Source organism: Hylaeus volcanicus, chromosome 8, assembly GCF_026283585.1.
Source record: "Hylaeus volcanicus isolate JK05 chromosome 8, UHH_iyHylVolc1.0_haploid, whole genome shotgun sequence".
NCBI classification, from domain to species: domain Eukaryota; kingdom Metazoa; phylum Arthropoda; class Insecta; order Hymenoptera; family Colletidae; genus Hylaeus; species Hylaeus volcanicus.
This window is the reverse complement of record NC_071983.1, coordinates 14970537-14984544: the sequence shown is the minus strand read 5'-3', so window position 1 is coordinate 14984544 and position 14008 is coordinate 14970537. Positions and strand designations below refer to the sequence as shown.

At 34.8% G+C, this 14008-nt stretch overlaps 1 protein-coding gene across 4 annotated transcripts in view; it reads right to left on the bottom strand.

Annotated features, from left to right (window-relative positions):
* LOC128881602 (protein split ends) overlaps positions 1–14008 on the bottom strand; it is a 142235-nt gene that overhangs the window by 101905 nt on the left and 26322 nt on the right. The gene's annotated exons all lie outside the window — the stretch shown is intronic.

Sequence of the window (14008 nt, the reverse complement as noted above, 5' to 3'; positions counted from 1 at the left end):
TATGTAATCCGTTTAAATTTCGCAGCAATCTGGTATCCTCTAGTATTCCATGTCACGGTAAAACTTTATTGCTACGTGTAGGTCAATTTACGCCAGGCGCCAGTAGCCTACGTCACGTCAGCGAATGCTTCCAACAAAATTTCAACGAAACGAATACCGTTAATAAAAAAAAAAAAAAAAAAAAAAGGTGGTTTCTTGACACGCAAGTTGATTCAGACATAGTGTGTTTAGTATATAACATACCTTATTGTTAATGACTTAAAATAAAGTTGGGTAAATTTGATTCCGAATAAAGAATAAGAATTACAGAAAATTCCTGCAATGTTAAATTATCTATTGAACATGTATCACTTGACTGCCCAATGTTCCAATCTAAACGACTAGATTTCAAACTTCCGACATCTCGGTGACTGCCTTAACAGTCTGAAAAATATCACCGCGACTATTTCATTTTTACAAAGTGTAGACTTATATAACAAAATTTAATTATTGTATATGTGGGATAAATTTGTAATTAATTTGTAACTATGTATTATACCGTGGTCGCTAATGACCTTGCTGTTCATGCGACCATTATAAATAAATAATATAAAAAAAAAATTACAGAAAATATATATATATAATTTGTATAACTGTAAGTAATTTATATAATTAGACATTGGATAGCGGAAGGGGGCAAAAAGTGTGAATCGTCTAAGCTGGAAGTAGGATAATGCCAGGCATTAGAGAAGAGAAAGATGGGTAGAAGAGAGACCAGACATGGCTTACCATTTACGAGAAAAACACCGGCTGATATTTTCGTGAAAACTTTACATAAAAATTTTTGAAGAAAAGCAAAATTAAAATAATTTCTCGAATTAAAATTTATTTCTTAATTAAAAATGCCAAAGCGTTTTTGCCAATCTTTCAATGGGATGCAAATGACAAAGTTTCGGCATCGACTGCGTCCGTTAGGCGAACACTGTGTGTGACCAAAGGCGAAATGAGTCACACTCCAACGCAACCGATCGAGCGGGTACCAGGTACCTCGCGGCACGTTCGCCGCTTTTATCGCGGAGGCATCGAAGCAATTTTCTTGGTGCGCCATTTGCCATTCCCCGCCGTTCCATGGAACGAGCAAAAATTAGTCGTAATGCGGACATACTACGACCGATCGCGAAAGAAACGCCGTCTTGGGCGAAAACGTAGATAATTCGAGGAATAAAAAGTAGTCTAGCACAACGAACGAGCGCCTCGTCTGCCTAGATTCACGGTACGATTAATATACGAGACTATAGAGTAGCGAGTGTTTGCCAAAGTGGCAGGCGCGATCCTTGCGAGGCTACAAAATGGAAATTTCAAAGAAATCTTCCACTGGTCTTGTTTCCTATAAATCATTTATGAATCTGTAGTTAGCTACAAACCAGAGTTGGGCAAATTTTATTTTGAATAAAGAAGAGAAACCAGAAACGATCCATTAAACGATAAATTGTGAATCGTGGAGGAAATTAGACAATAAAAGTTCACAATTTATTGGACAAAATATAACAACCTACGTTTCGTGGTGCTCTTTATTCCTCATCGTGCTCAATTATTATTAATTTGCTGATTCAAACAACTCGTTGCAAAACCGAGATACGTGTCATAAGGTCGATTCGAAATTTGTTGAAATAGCTGATGTAACCTGTCGAGCTGAACAAACCGCGTGTTTATCAGTGACTCACGGTTGAACGTCTGCATTGCAAATGAGAGTTAAATACAGTGACGTTGCAAACAGTAATTACACGTTCCTCTTTCACGCTCTTCACGGCGCGAACGTCAAATGATCTACATAAGAAAAAAGCGCTGCGTGAATCATCAGTAACCCACCGAACGCCACGGCAAACGCTCGTGTCTATGCTATAATACAGGATCTCTAATTAAATTGAAGAATTAATAGCAATTAGATATCCTAATGGCGATTTAAATTCATCTTCACCATCTTATAACTTTATACCGGTTACACTTACGAGATGTTCCCGTTATTTCATTCGCAAAATATAAAAATCAGAATCCAAAGAGCATGTATTTTAAACGTGAGAATTCGATTTTTGTGCGGAGGTACTAAGAATTGTGACAGAGAGCTGAAATGTCTGAGGTACTTGTTTTTAATTATTTCGAAGCATTTAAGACCCTGGAAGCATTCAAATTCGAAAGTCACCCTCTCAAAAACCACCCTAATGGATATTATATTCATGCAATGAGAAATGTTTTAAAATAAAAGTAACGATACAGTACTGTCTCGAAATAAGCAACTCGGTCGGTCCCGACCGAGTTGCTCATTTCGAGGGAGGTATGCTCTTCGGCTTGACTTTGTTCTCGAGCTAGACGAGAGGGAACCCATAGATAAAACAGGGGGTTCGGTGTAGCGGCAAACAATAAAGTGATCGCTCGAGTACGGGTGTTATTCTTTGGAGAAGGATAGAACAAAACAGTCTTTCTCATTTTAGCACTAGTAAAATCGAATTCTTTTCGGACCTCTCAGTTCAGTTCAGTTGTAAAGTGATCAGCTTTTTACGATTGACAAAGCTATTTCGCTACCACTTTCTCTATTTGTTTACATTTGCATTTTCTTTCTCGTTAGAAGCTTATTTCTTCATTCGACACGCGCATGCGTCTTACATGGCTCCTGCATTGTTTTAATACTGTTTGCAGTATCTCTTACTTCTAATCTATCTCTCTATCATCTCATCTCTAGCTCGGGTACCTCGGGGTTGCTAAGCCCGTACTGTAGCTCTAAAAAAAACACCGCTACAGCCCCTGAGAGGTTCGGAGATCTCACTCAGCGGGCGACTTCAAACAAAAGGGTGGGGATAACGAGTTGCTTATTTCGAGACGGAAAACAGTTGCTTATTTCGAGGCACTACTGTACTTCTACTTAAAGAAGCACAGAAATACTAAATACGACGAACCAGAAATGAAGCAAATTACCAGTCGTAACTGAATTGAAAGTCTCTGATGTCTTCACAGGGACTGTATGTTGCGCGAATCATTGTTGGGTCTTGTTAGTAGGACTTTTTCGTCGTAGCAAAAGACGCATAGGCACGATCCTCGTTTACATTTTGAAAGAGGACTTGAATGGGTGTTCGACGGGCAGCTTCATTCTCGCGCTCGTTCCAAATTGAATCAATTGCCACTTATGAAATAACGCCCGGCCAAAGTTACATAAACGGAGTTACGCTAAGTTACCTAGTCGACTTTGCTCGCACGTTTTCTTTGCATTCGATGATTGTCCTCAATTGTGCCGTACTCGTACGTCGCTAGGAACGCATGAAATGGCATTTTCTATGGGTTACGTAATGTGGGAGGTTGACATTTATTTACCTTTCCCTGGCAGCGCGGATACGGTTTACGTGTGTACCTGTAATTGCGTCCAGGTAAGCGTTGCACAATCCTCAAACTGGGATAATGATCTTTGCATTGATAAAGTTCCGCGATCCATTTGTTGCGCCATCGTTCTAAAAAAAGCTGATCTCAGAAAACTGGCCCGAAATTCTCAGGAAGAGCACATTACGAGTATTAAGTGTTTCTTGGAGTATGTTTTTATAAAGAAGAATTTATCTAATGTTTACATAACTGAGAATATTTTACGTATATTTTAAAATCCATTTTGTAATTTTTTTCAATTTAATTCACACTGAAATCAATGAGATTACTTTATCTAAATACTTCGAATGTGAACTAAGAAATGGGAGTGATATCATTGTTTGAAGTATATTTTTTATTGCAAGAAGCTGCACAGAAAACGGTGAAAATTTATATTTTTTCTTCAAACATTCCTATAAAATTACACATGTCTGTATACTTTTTGATAATAATAACTAGACTGCGGAACTTTATGCAAAATAAAATCTTCACGAACGTGCTTACAAAAATTGAAGCTAACTAGGAATTTATTTTATTCTGTAAATATTATAACGTGAACTTTACTTTCAATTTTTTTGTTATATTCTTGCGTATTGTTTGCATTCTGTAGGGTCTTGCACATTCAAATTTCCTATAAATGCATAAAGATCCGCAGTCTAATAATAACTATACGTTCCAACAGTGAACAAGAGTTAAGAACATACAAAAAAAAAAAAAAAAATTTATACATGTCGAATTGAGTAACCTCCTCCTTTTCGAAATCGGTTAAAAAGAAGACTGCTAGTTGAACTAAACAAATTCAACAACTGGAGGCTCTGGGTGTACCAAATATAAATAACCTCTAAAAAGTATCCGCTTGTTATTTCTGCAAAAATGTCTATTTTTCAATTGCAGAACTTCCTTTGTAAGCTCGTTTCCTCGAAGCAAGTGATACGGTCCGCGACATCGAGGTTCGCGAAAACGAGGCTGCTTTGCATTCCGCGGCGAGTGAATTATGGCCAACGGGGAGGGTGTGCCGTGGCGTGTCGAGCGGAAAGAAAACACGATCTCTCGTTACGCGTCGCTAAAGAACAAGAATAAAGAGCAGGATCGGCGAAACAGGGGAAAAGACGGAGAAGGAAATGGGGAGAGCCTGGAAAGGACCCGTGGAGCGCGACGAAACAACAAAGAACGGCGCAACGGCGACCACCGAGGCGAACTATGGCGGAGGAATGATTGAGCGACTTCTGCCACGAAAGAAAAGTGGATTCGCTAGACTCGAGAGGAGCCTTCCGCGAGCCACGGCTAGCCAACCGACCGGTAGTCGACCCTGTAATAACCACCGATAACCGACCAGTTCTGTAATCGTCCTCCTCGATCCATCAATACGTTTTGCTCCCAACGATGGCAACGTCTTCCAAACGAATAAGCTCAACTTTTTGCGCTCGTATTTTCCTTCGGCATGGCAATCGTACTGCTCGGAATTATTCTTGCCTTGATTGCCACCTTAGAAACGTATAAATTGTATTCGAACGAATTGTTGCTTTAGCAGTGTACAAATATTGTACATTTTATTTAGATTTGTTTATAAATTTCTTTTGCGTGGTGTATTAAGGACTATATGGTATATACTATACACTGTATAGGATGACGAAAATTGCTAGCTTCATTTAGTTTTCTTGACTGCGAGTTTCAAATGGGATTGTTCCTTTGATTTTTGTAAGAGGTTCATCAAATGTAATTTATTTGGAATAGTTACTTGAAACATTTGTATTATTGTCGAAGAATTCTGAAAAATACATCTACGCACAACCTTCTATTTTACAAAAAATAAATTCTTGGATCTATATACGTACATAATGACACAGAAATAATGGGGACCGACATATTTATTTCGGAATGTGAGACTAACTTGCTCCATTTTATTAAAATAAATTCGAGGACCTATATATATGTATATATATATATATATATACATATATATAGGTCCTCGATAGGTCCTCGGGTATAATAAGGATTTTGAAAATAATAATTATTAAATAATAATTTTAATATATATATATAAAAGATGACCAAGAAACAATCAAAACTACCCCAATTATTTTCAAAATCCTCTAATTTCATTCGAATAAATATGAAAATCTATATACAGGGCGAGTCAGAAATAACCGAGCAACCTATGATCGAGCGATCGAGCGCGATAAATTTATCGATGAGGGACTGCGAAACGTAAAATTCGCAGAAAAGTACGAACGTCGTGCCAGTTTCGCGGATAACACGCCGAAGGGAAAAGAGACCGTGCTTAGCATGCGAGTAACGTTGTAATTGGCACGTCTCTTGCTGAGACACCAAATGCTCTTTCGAGGTTAGAAGTGCAATGCACTGTTGCGTTCACTGTGCAGTGGTGCACCAACAGAATGTTTATATCCATGTAACGGTGTTCAAGGAAATGTCTATGAATAGCACGCGGTACTTTATTAAGTGCGTCGAATCATCTGTGATCATACTATTATTACATATACCCTTGTTTGTTATGGACTAAATAAAAATTCAAATATTTCGTCCTTCTGTAGAAAAATTACAATAAAAAAAAAAAAAGTAAATTTAATTTTTTAATGATATTAAAAGATACTTATTGTAAAATGATTAAAGAGATAAATTTAATGCTAATTCTTAATCGTAGGCAGCTTTAACTAAATTTGTTCAGAAAATGAACTTGTCCATTTTCAAAATCAATGTACAAAATTTATATGTACATTTTCTACTGAACGGATAAAAACTGATTTGTCTAATGGAATAGAGATCGAGATAAACCACTGTACACAACTTGTAGACAACAGAATGACTCGATGATTATTCGGAATATTCAACGATCGTTACTAATGTAAACACCAAGCTGATTGTGATTTCTTCAAAAATTATACGAAAGTTCTTGAAACTCCGCGCGCACACGTTCCTTACGCACACAAACACAACATCGCTTCAAATATTTGTTTAATGATGTTTCATTAATGAAACGAAATTTACATTTCTGCGTAACAATTATAGGAAAAAAAACCCAGACGTTATCTTTTACATACATACGTTCAATTCGAACAGAATAGATCTAATGAATACAGATTCGCACCTTTCAGGATTTATACGAGAAATATCTATCTGGACGTATATACTGAGTGGTCGATAAAAAAAGCGTAAATAATAAGTTCCTCTATCGATAAAGATGGGAAAAACTGTCCGAGGCAACGCTTAATTAACTTCGGGAGAAAAATAAAATGGACAGATAGTTTCTTTACAAATATTATTTTTCCAAAGTAATCGATTATATCGAACGTATGCTTCTTTTTACATGAGTCAACAAACTTTGAATGTTGAATTCAGCAGCCTGTAAGGTATAGGCATTTAATTATTGCATTTTACAACAATGAATGAGTCGCTTCAACTTGTTCTTTTTTTAATGTATAGATACTTGTAAATAAGTTAATTCAACTAAGTTCGCGTGATTTATAATATCATATTTCATATATGTATATATATATATTTATATGAATATAATATTCATAATTTATTCTTTTAATAATTGTTAACTGTTACTAGAGCCTAGTGAAATCGTTCAATTCAACAATAGCAACATAATTAAACTCACTGATTCATAGATTAAATATTTGATAATTGACATAAATATAATTAAATGTGCGAATAATGACTATTTCACCAAAGACTGAATATTCTAACTTGATTAAATTCATAAATTCATAAATTGATAAATTTAAAAAAAAAAAAAGACTACAATTTCTTCGAATTTTGAACCTCGTAGAAGAAAAATGCAAGTCAGACGACATTAATACATATGAATCTTGTTTTTCGAGTCATGTAATTGCTCATGAACTTTTACTACTTTTTTACTTTTTTCCTTAATTTGAAGGATTCTTTAATAAATCGCACACTAAAAGTCCCTATCGATAGATCATATAATTGGAATTTTATTATTTGAACATACTTTTATCGCCAAAATAAATTTTGATGAATAGTTTGATTCGTTGATACTTAAATATTCATAATGTAAAATCCTTGCAAACGGATTAAACAGTAAATAAGAGAACATACAAGGGAGCCTCAGGATCAAAAATTCGTCGTATGGACCCATATTCTTTGTTTTTTGTTGCCTTTTTCTCGTCTTTTCGGTTGGCCGCAAAGTTCCACCGTGATCGGTGCGTAACACTTGTCGCGGTTCCCTTGTAAGGGCTCGTTTCGTGGATACGAGCCAGTTTCATTCACTTGGCGCAATGTTCGTCGGCTGGTTGCGTAATGCCCCGTCTCGACCATTCCCCTCCCTTCCTCCCCATCTCTCCCCAACATCGTGCCTTTTTGCGGGCGCCGTCGTAAGCGGCGTACATGCAAATCGAGCCTTGGCCAGCCTCTCTTTGCGTCGAGCTCAAGATTAAGGACACACAGTTGTGCAAGACGAGGGTTATCCAGATAAGCGAGTATATATCGAGTGACCTCTCCGTGCATTCGCCTTACGATACGCGGTGGATCGTGACTTGGGACGAAACGGTTAGGAAAAAAAACGTGTAATATCCCATCCGATGAAACAAGAGGATCGAAAGAAAAACGATTTTGATATCGTTGGATTTTAACGAGGAGCTTTACATACTTAGGGGATATTTTGTTGTCTGTGTAAAACTGGCAGCTCATTTTATGGAAGCTTATTCATCATTTATGAATTTAATCATGTTAGTTAGAATATTCAGTCTTTGGTAAAATAGTTATTATTTGTATATTTAATTTTATTTATGTCAATTATCGAATATTTAATCTATGAATCAGTGAGTTTAGTTATGTTGCTATTGTTGAATCGAACGATTTCACTAGGTTTTAGTAACAGTTAACAATTGAGAGTTCTGACTTCATTTTCAATAGTTCTATAGTTTCTGATCAATTGAGCTAATACAACGTTTTAAACGATTTTAAATCAAATCTAAAATCTATCTCAGAACTCTTTTGATTTTATCAAAACAAGTCCAAATCGAACAGCATACCACCCTATAAGTGGGTGGCAAACATTCCTTTTTAGGTAACTCAAAAATTTGGTATATCAAAATTCTTCGTTCGATAACAATTTATATTTAATTTAATTTTTGTTTATCCGGATTACTCCATCCCGGAACCATCGTTGATCATTAACGTTTTATGAGTTTTAGAGTTTGCAGAAGCAAATTAGTACTTTGCAATGTTGATGTTAGTCTCATGTAGCGTGCTGCTTACGAGAGCCATACGGGTTCTCGACGATAAGATTTTAGATAATTACACAGATTTTTTCCTCAGACAGATTAACGACAAAATGACGTTAGTCACTGTGACGGATTAATGTACAGTCTTTGGAGATATCGACGAGACGATTATCTTCTTTAAGGCCATTTTCAAGGTCTGCGAAATGCCATGAAATTCTGACGGAAGCTTGATATGTGCTTACGCAAGACAACAGTGCATCACCGTTACTAAAAACCTTCATTAAACACTAGGGAACACTTGATAATTGTTTTTAATTCTTTTTACCATAAGACTGTGGATGTATGTATATGCAAAAATTCGTATCATTTATATACATACTTGAAGAACAGAAAACTTAGTATGTTTCCACTTTCAAACGTTGTCAAATGTATTTCATTTGATTAAATTAAATTATGGTAGAGTAATTAGCAAAAGAAATAGGTAGTTAAGCTGATATTTTAAAAAACAAAAGGAATATTTTTAGGGAATGAAATTAATAAATAATTGATGTTTCTACGACTATTGTTGTATTACCTACTCTACACTCAATAACGCATGATTTACTAAATTAATACTTTTAATATCTAAACAATATTATTTCATCTTTTCACTAAAACAGTTAAGGGATTTGATCAAATCACTTACTTTCTTTAGGGAAATGACCTCGCAGTGTTCTTATTTTAACATCTCCCGTGAATTGATCATCTACCTTAGGGATTTGATCAAATCTCTATTTTTATCATTTCCCTGCGACATATATACGTAAATAATATTCAAGTGGTAGAGCTCGGGTAATAATACTCGACTAATTATATTGAAATAATAATATTCAAATAGGAATACTGGAGTAATGATATTCGAGTAGTCGTATGCAAATAATAATACGGGAATAATTACACACGACCAGTGCTATTCAAATATTACTATTCGGATAGTGATTTCGAATAGTGATGTATTATTATATACCTATGCATTATCATGCTCGTATATATACTCAGAACGTTATCAGTCTTCGAAGAATTGGAATAACGATTTTCGCAACGAAACGATATTTCAAAGTACTCGTGTTTCAACGGACACGCTCTCTCCGTGAGGAAATAAGGATGCCTGGGAAATCAGCCGGTAGAGAAGACTTCCTTTTATGTATTCTGAGGCGTAACGGACCGATAGAAGGGATTATAGTGGTATCGAATTACCTGGTTTCGGTCTCTGATAGTTGAGTCGCGGATTCGAAACTGTACCTTCCACCAAAAACAAAGGAAACGCACTGCTATCCAATTAACTGCGCGAGTACGCTGTTATGCCGAATTTTCTCCCATAGACTATACGTAACGAGAAACGAGCTGTAGATTTATATCCTGCGATCCCATATGGATTTCTAAACGCGGTTGGAAATCCACGGACATCAATTGTGCTCGATTTACGTTTTTCTTCAAATATACTCTTGAAATAATTATGAAATATTTCTTGTTTCGTCTAAAATCATTTTTAAAAATTTCTTTGGATCGTTATCTCTAGCCAACTTACACTTTCGAAGATTCTAATTAGTTAACGATCTCCAATTTTTATAGAACTTGACACTAATGACGCTCAATTTTTCTTTAAATATTGCCTCGAAATGACTATTAAATGTTTCTTGTTTCGCCTAAAATTTCTTTTAATTACTGTGTCTATATTGCTTTCATTTTTTAAGATAAGCATGCGATAATCATGGTCAAGCGATGAAAACCTCCAAAATGTAAATATAATATAATATATATTTATAAAATAAATATGAATAAAAACAGTAAGTAAAAATAGTTTGGTTTTTAATAGACGATCTAATCACAAGGTCTGAGTAGTTACCAGGTACACCAGATACTGACGTAAAATCAATTTGCTTGATTACAAACTATGACGACCTGTACAAATTTAGACAAATTTCATGAAATTCAGTACACCTAACAACAGTACATTTCTTTTACTGTCTAAGCAATCAAATTATATGTATTACCTCCCTCCAAATTAAAGAATTCACGAGGATGAATTCTTTTTCAAATAAAATAACAAACGTTAGCCGAGACGTAGAATTCACTGGTTTACGTTTGCGTTCTGAAACAATAAAGGAAGTTATCATTTCCTCAATTTGCTCGTCAAGGATTAATGATGCTATTGTAGTTGGGTGAGTAACGACTGACTAATTAAAATTTACTTATAATTGAAGGTTATAAAAGTTGTTCTTTTATCTAGGAATGTTTACGTGGATAATTATTCTTCCGAAGAGAACGATCGTCTAAATAACTATGAAAAAAAAAATGATTTCCCCAAAATTTGCTAGGATATCAACGTTTACTCGTTATGCAAACGATAACGCTATCTTTTACGTAAACGCGAGCATAATTTCGTAGTATCTATTATGGCGTACATCGTGTTATATGGAGTGTGGCATGAGTTATGCGGTGTATTGCACATGATAAAAAGGGAAAGCGTAACAGAAAGAAGCGCAACGCAATTGTTCATGCATCATATAAATACTTTCGTATACTTGAAAAAAGCGTAATCGAATCAAAATTTATTTCACGTACCACATTGTACACGCATACACGTACCACGAAAATATCATGTACGCAACGAACATACATACGTCACGAGTACACGTGCGCGCAAGCGCAAGACAGGTGTTTTGCATAACGATTCGCTCGTCTACGTTGTTCGAAGGAACTTTTACTTGGACGAAATTGTGTCCCAATTACTTATCACTTACGGATGAAAAATTATTCCCTGATTCAAATAACATTGTGTGCTACAAGGCTTCAAAACCGGACAAGAGTAAAATCAAGAATAGCAAAAAATTTGTGTCTGAAAAAATGTTTATCTATTATTTGTCGAATAAAGATGCCTCTGTTTCTCTCTTTTCGATGACTGTCCGACAGAAACATTTATTTATTCTAAGTAAATTTATTCGATGAATAAATATTATTTATTCTAGCTAAATAATTCAAGTTATCTTATTCGTCGAATAACAGATAAAAATATTCCTGCGAAATAAATTTATTCGTTGGAACTTAAGTTATCTTTACCCATCGAATAAACATTTTTATCCGACAATCATCGAATGCAGATAAAGTGTCTTTATTTGATTCGTTATTTAACGTTCATCACATTTTTGTCTAAATAATTTAGCCTAGATAGTTTTGATAAAATTTATTTTATTTTTGGGCAAACATGGTTTCGCCAAATATTAAGCAAGTAAACTACCACCAGCAAGTTAACGTTATTAATTACTATAACGATTGATTTATTATTTCTTATTCTTATATATATTTTATTTTCATATATATTTTAATATTTCAGCCTGACACTTAAAAATCTGCAACGAATCTTAACCGCAGCATCGAACCACTGAACTTTTTGTGACACACCGGACAGAAAACAAGTTAATCGCCTAAGATTACAGTACAGAAGCGCCTATAAAATGTCTTGTTTGCTATAATAGCCGTGCGTATCTAGATTTCGCTTTATGCAGCCAGAGGATAGCCTTACGTATCACAGAAATGTAGTCGATACACGGATATGTAAGCGATAACGAGTACGGCCTTGTATGTGCTTACGCTGGACGATTAAGTCCGAGGACTTGTTACACGAATACGTGCACGATAACGACGTTGGTTTTCTTGGTTAAGCTCGAATGCATACAAGTAAAAGAAGATGCATCCGTGATTGACGATGAGGCAAGTTAAAGGATACACCGGAAGAAGCATTCACAATTTCCTTAAATCTCGATCATTTTAATTATATTCGGTTTCTGAAGAAAATTATATAATGGCACCGTTGGGATAAAGGATAAATTGAGATTATATATTTTTTAAATGTTAAAAAAAAAAGAAAGATGATATTATTATATTTTTTAGACATTTTAATTCATAATCTGAAATGTATTTGTCTATATTTACATGAACTGTTTAACCGAGAAATAAGTCAATAAATATTAGTGTAATTATTAAAATTTACGTATGCATTTAATTTTTTTTAATGCAATCATATTCGTTGAAACTCAAACAACATGAAATATGTAAGAAATATTTTATTCACCCGCAAAATAAGATGGGGAGTTAAGAGGGTGTTATTGTTTAAAAAAAAAGAAGGTAACAGATATATCCAAAATATCGAGTAATAAAAAATTGTCTGATTTTATTATAACGGAAATCATTAATCCAGTTATGTATAGTAAATATAATATTCACTCGATTGATTTCACAATAAAAGTATATTTATACAGAATTGAGAATGACGTGCTAGACACGTGGATAGCCAAATATCTTGAGAAAGAATGTCGTAGCAAAAACTGACGAATTCTCTTTTTCAATGTTTTGACTGGACGTGGCAGAATAAATTTTACAAGTTGTTTGTGTACCTCGCAATCAAAGTCGTGAAAGAATGTCTGCTGATAATACGCCACATTGACGAAAAGCAAAGCAGTCAGCACATTTAAGTCGAGAAATATTTTGTCCATAAAAAATTTAAAAAAAAAAAAATAAAAAAAACTGTTAAAGAAGGTGTTAAATATATCCTACAAAGTGCAAACCAAAGGAAAACTACATGAGGGTACTTGACACAACAAAAACTGTGATAGAAATATACAAAGGTATATTATATATAATGCTCATTTGTAGTAAATCAGACTGTGGATATTTATACATTATATATGGCAAATGGAAATATGGAAGAATGTATAAGGATATGAACGACTGCAAAAACACATAAAAAAAAATCAATCATAAAAATCATAATCATCATAATCAAATCAAACACATAAAAAGTACATATTGCAATTTAGACAATACATATTTTTTTTTAAATTTCAATTTATCATCTAAATCTATAAAAATATGAATATGCATAAATGTCCACAGTCTAATAATTATTATTGATTGTTCGTATGGGATGATACAATATTTCTGTGCTCCAAAAATCAAACATCACGTCTTTTAGTATTCATTCTGTAGACAATTATTATATAATAATTGAATAATAATCCTTTGTACAAAGTGTAATAATACACACACGTAAACAAAGCACTCGATAAAGAAATGAATTGAATTGAATCAGAGTCAACCGGATGCGTCTAGGCGCTTCGAACGGACCGCGCAACCGAAGGCGGCCGATGCGCTAATTTTGAATGTACCGTAACGCTTCGATGGCGAACTTTGGAATCGAAAATAAAAATCAGCCGATGCAATCGCCGTCAAGGCGCTATCGCGAGTCTGTTAGCTCTTGATGATGTTTGTCTGAACTATTCGTAGCACATGCACTCGCGCTACGCTCAGTGGTAAGGGGAAATAGAAATAGTGTGTGTGTGTGTGTGTGTGTGTGTGTGTGTGTGTGTGTGTGTGTG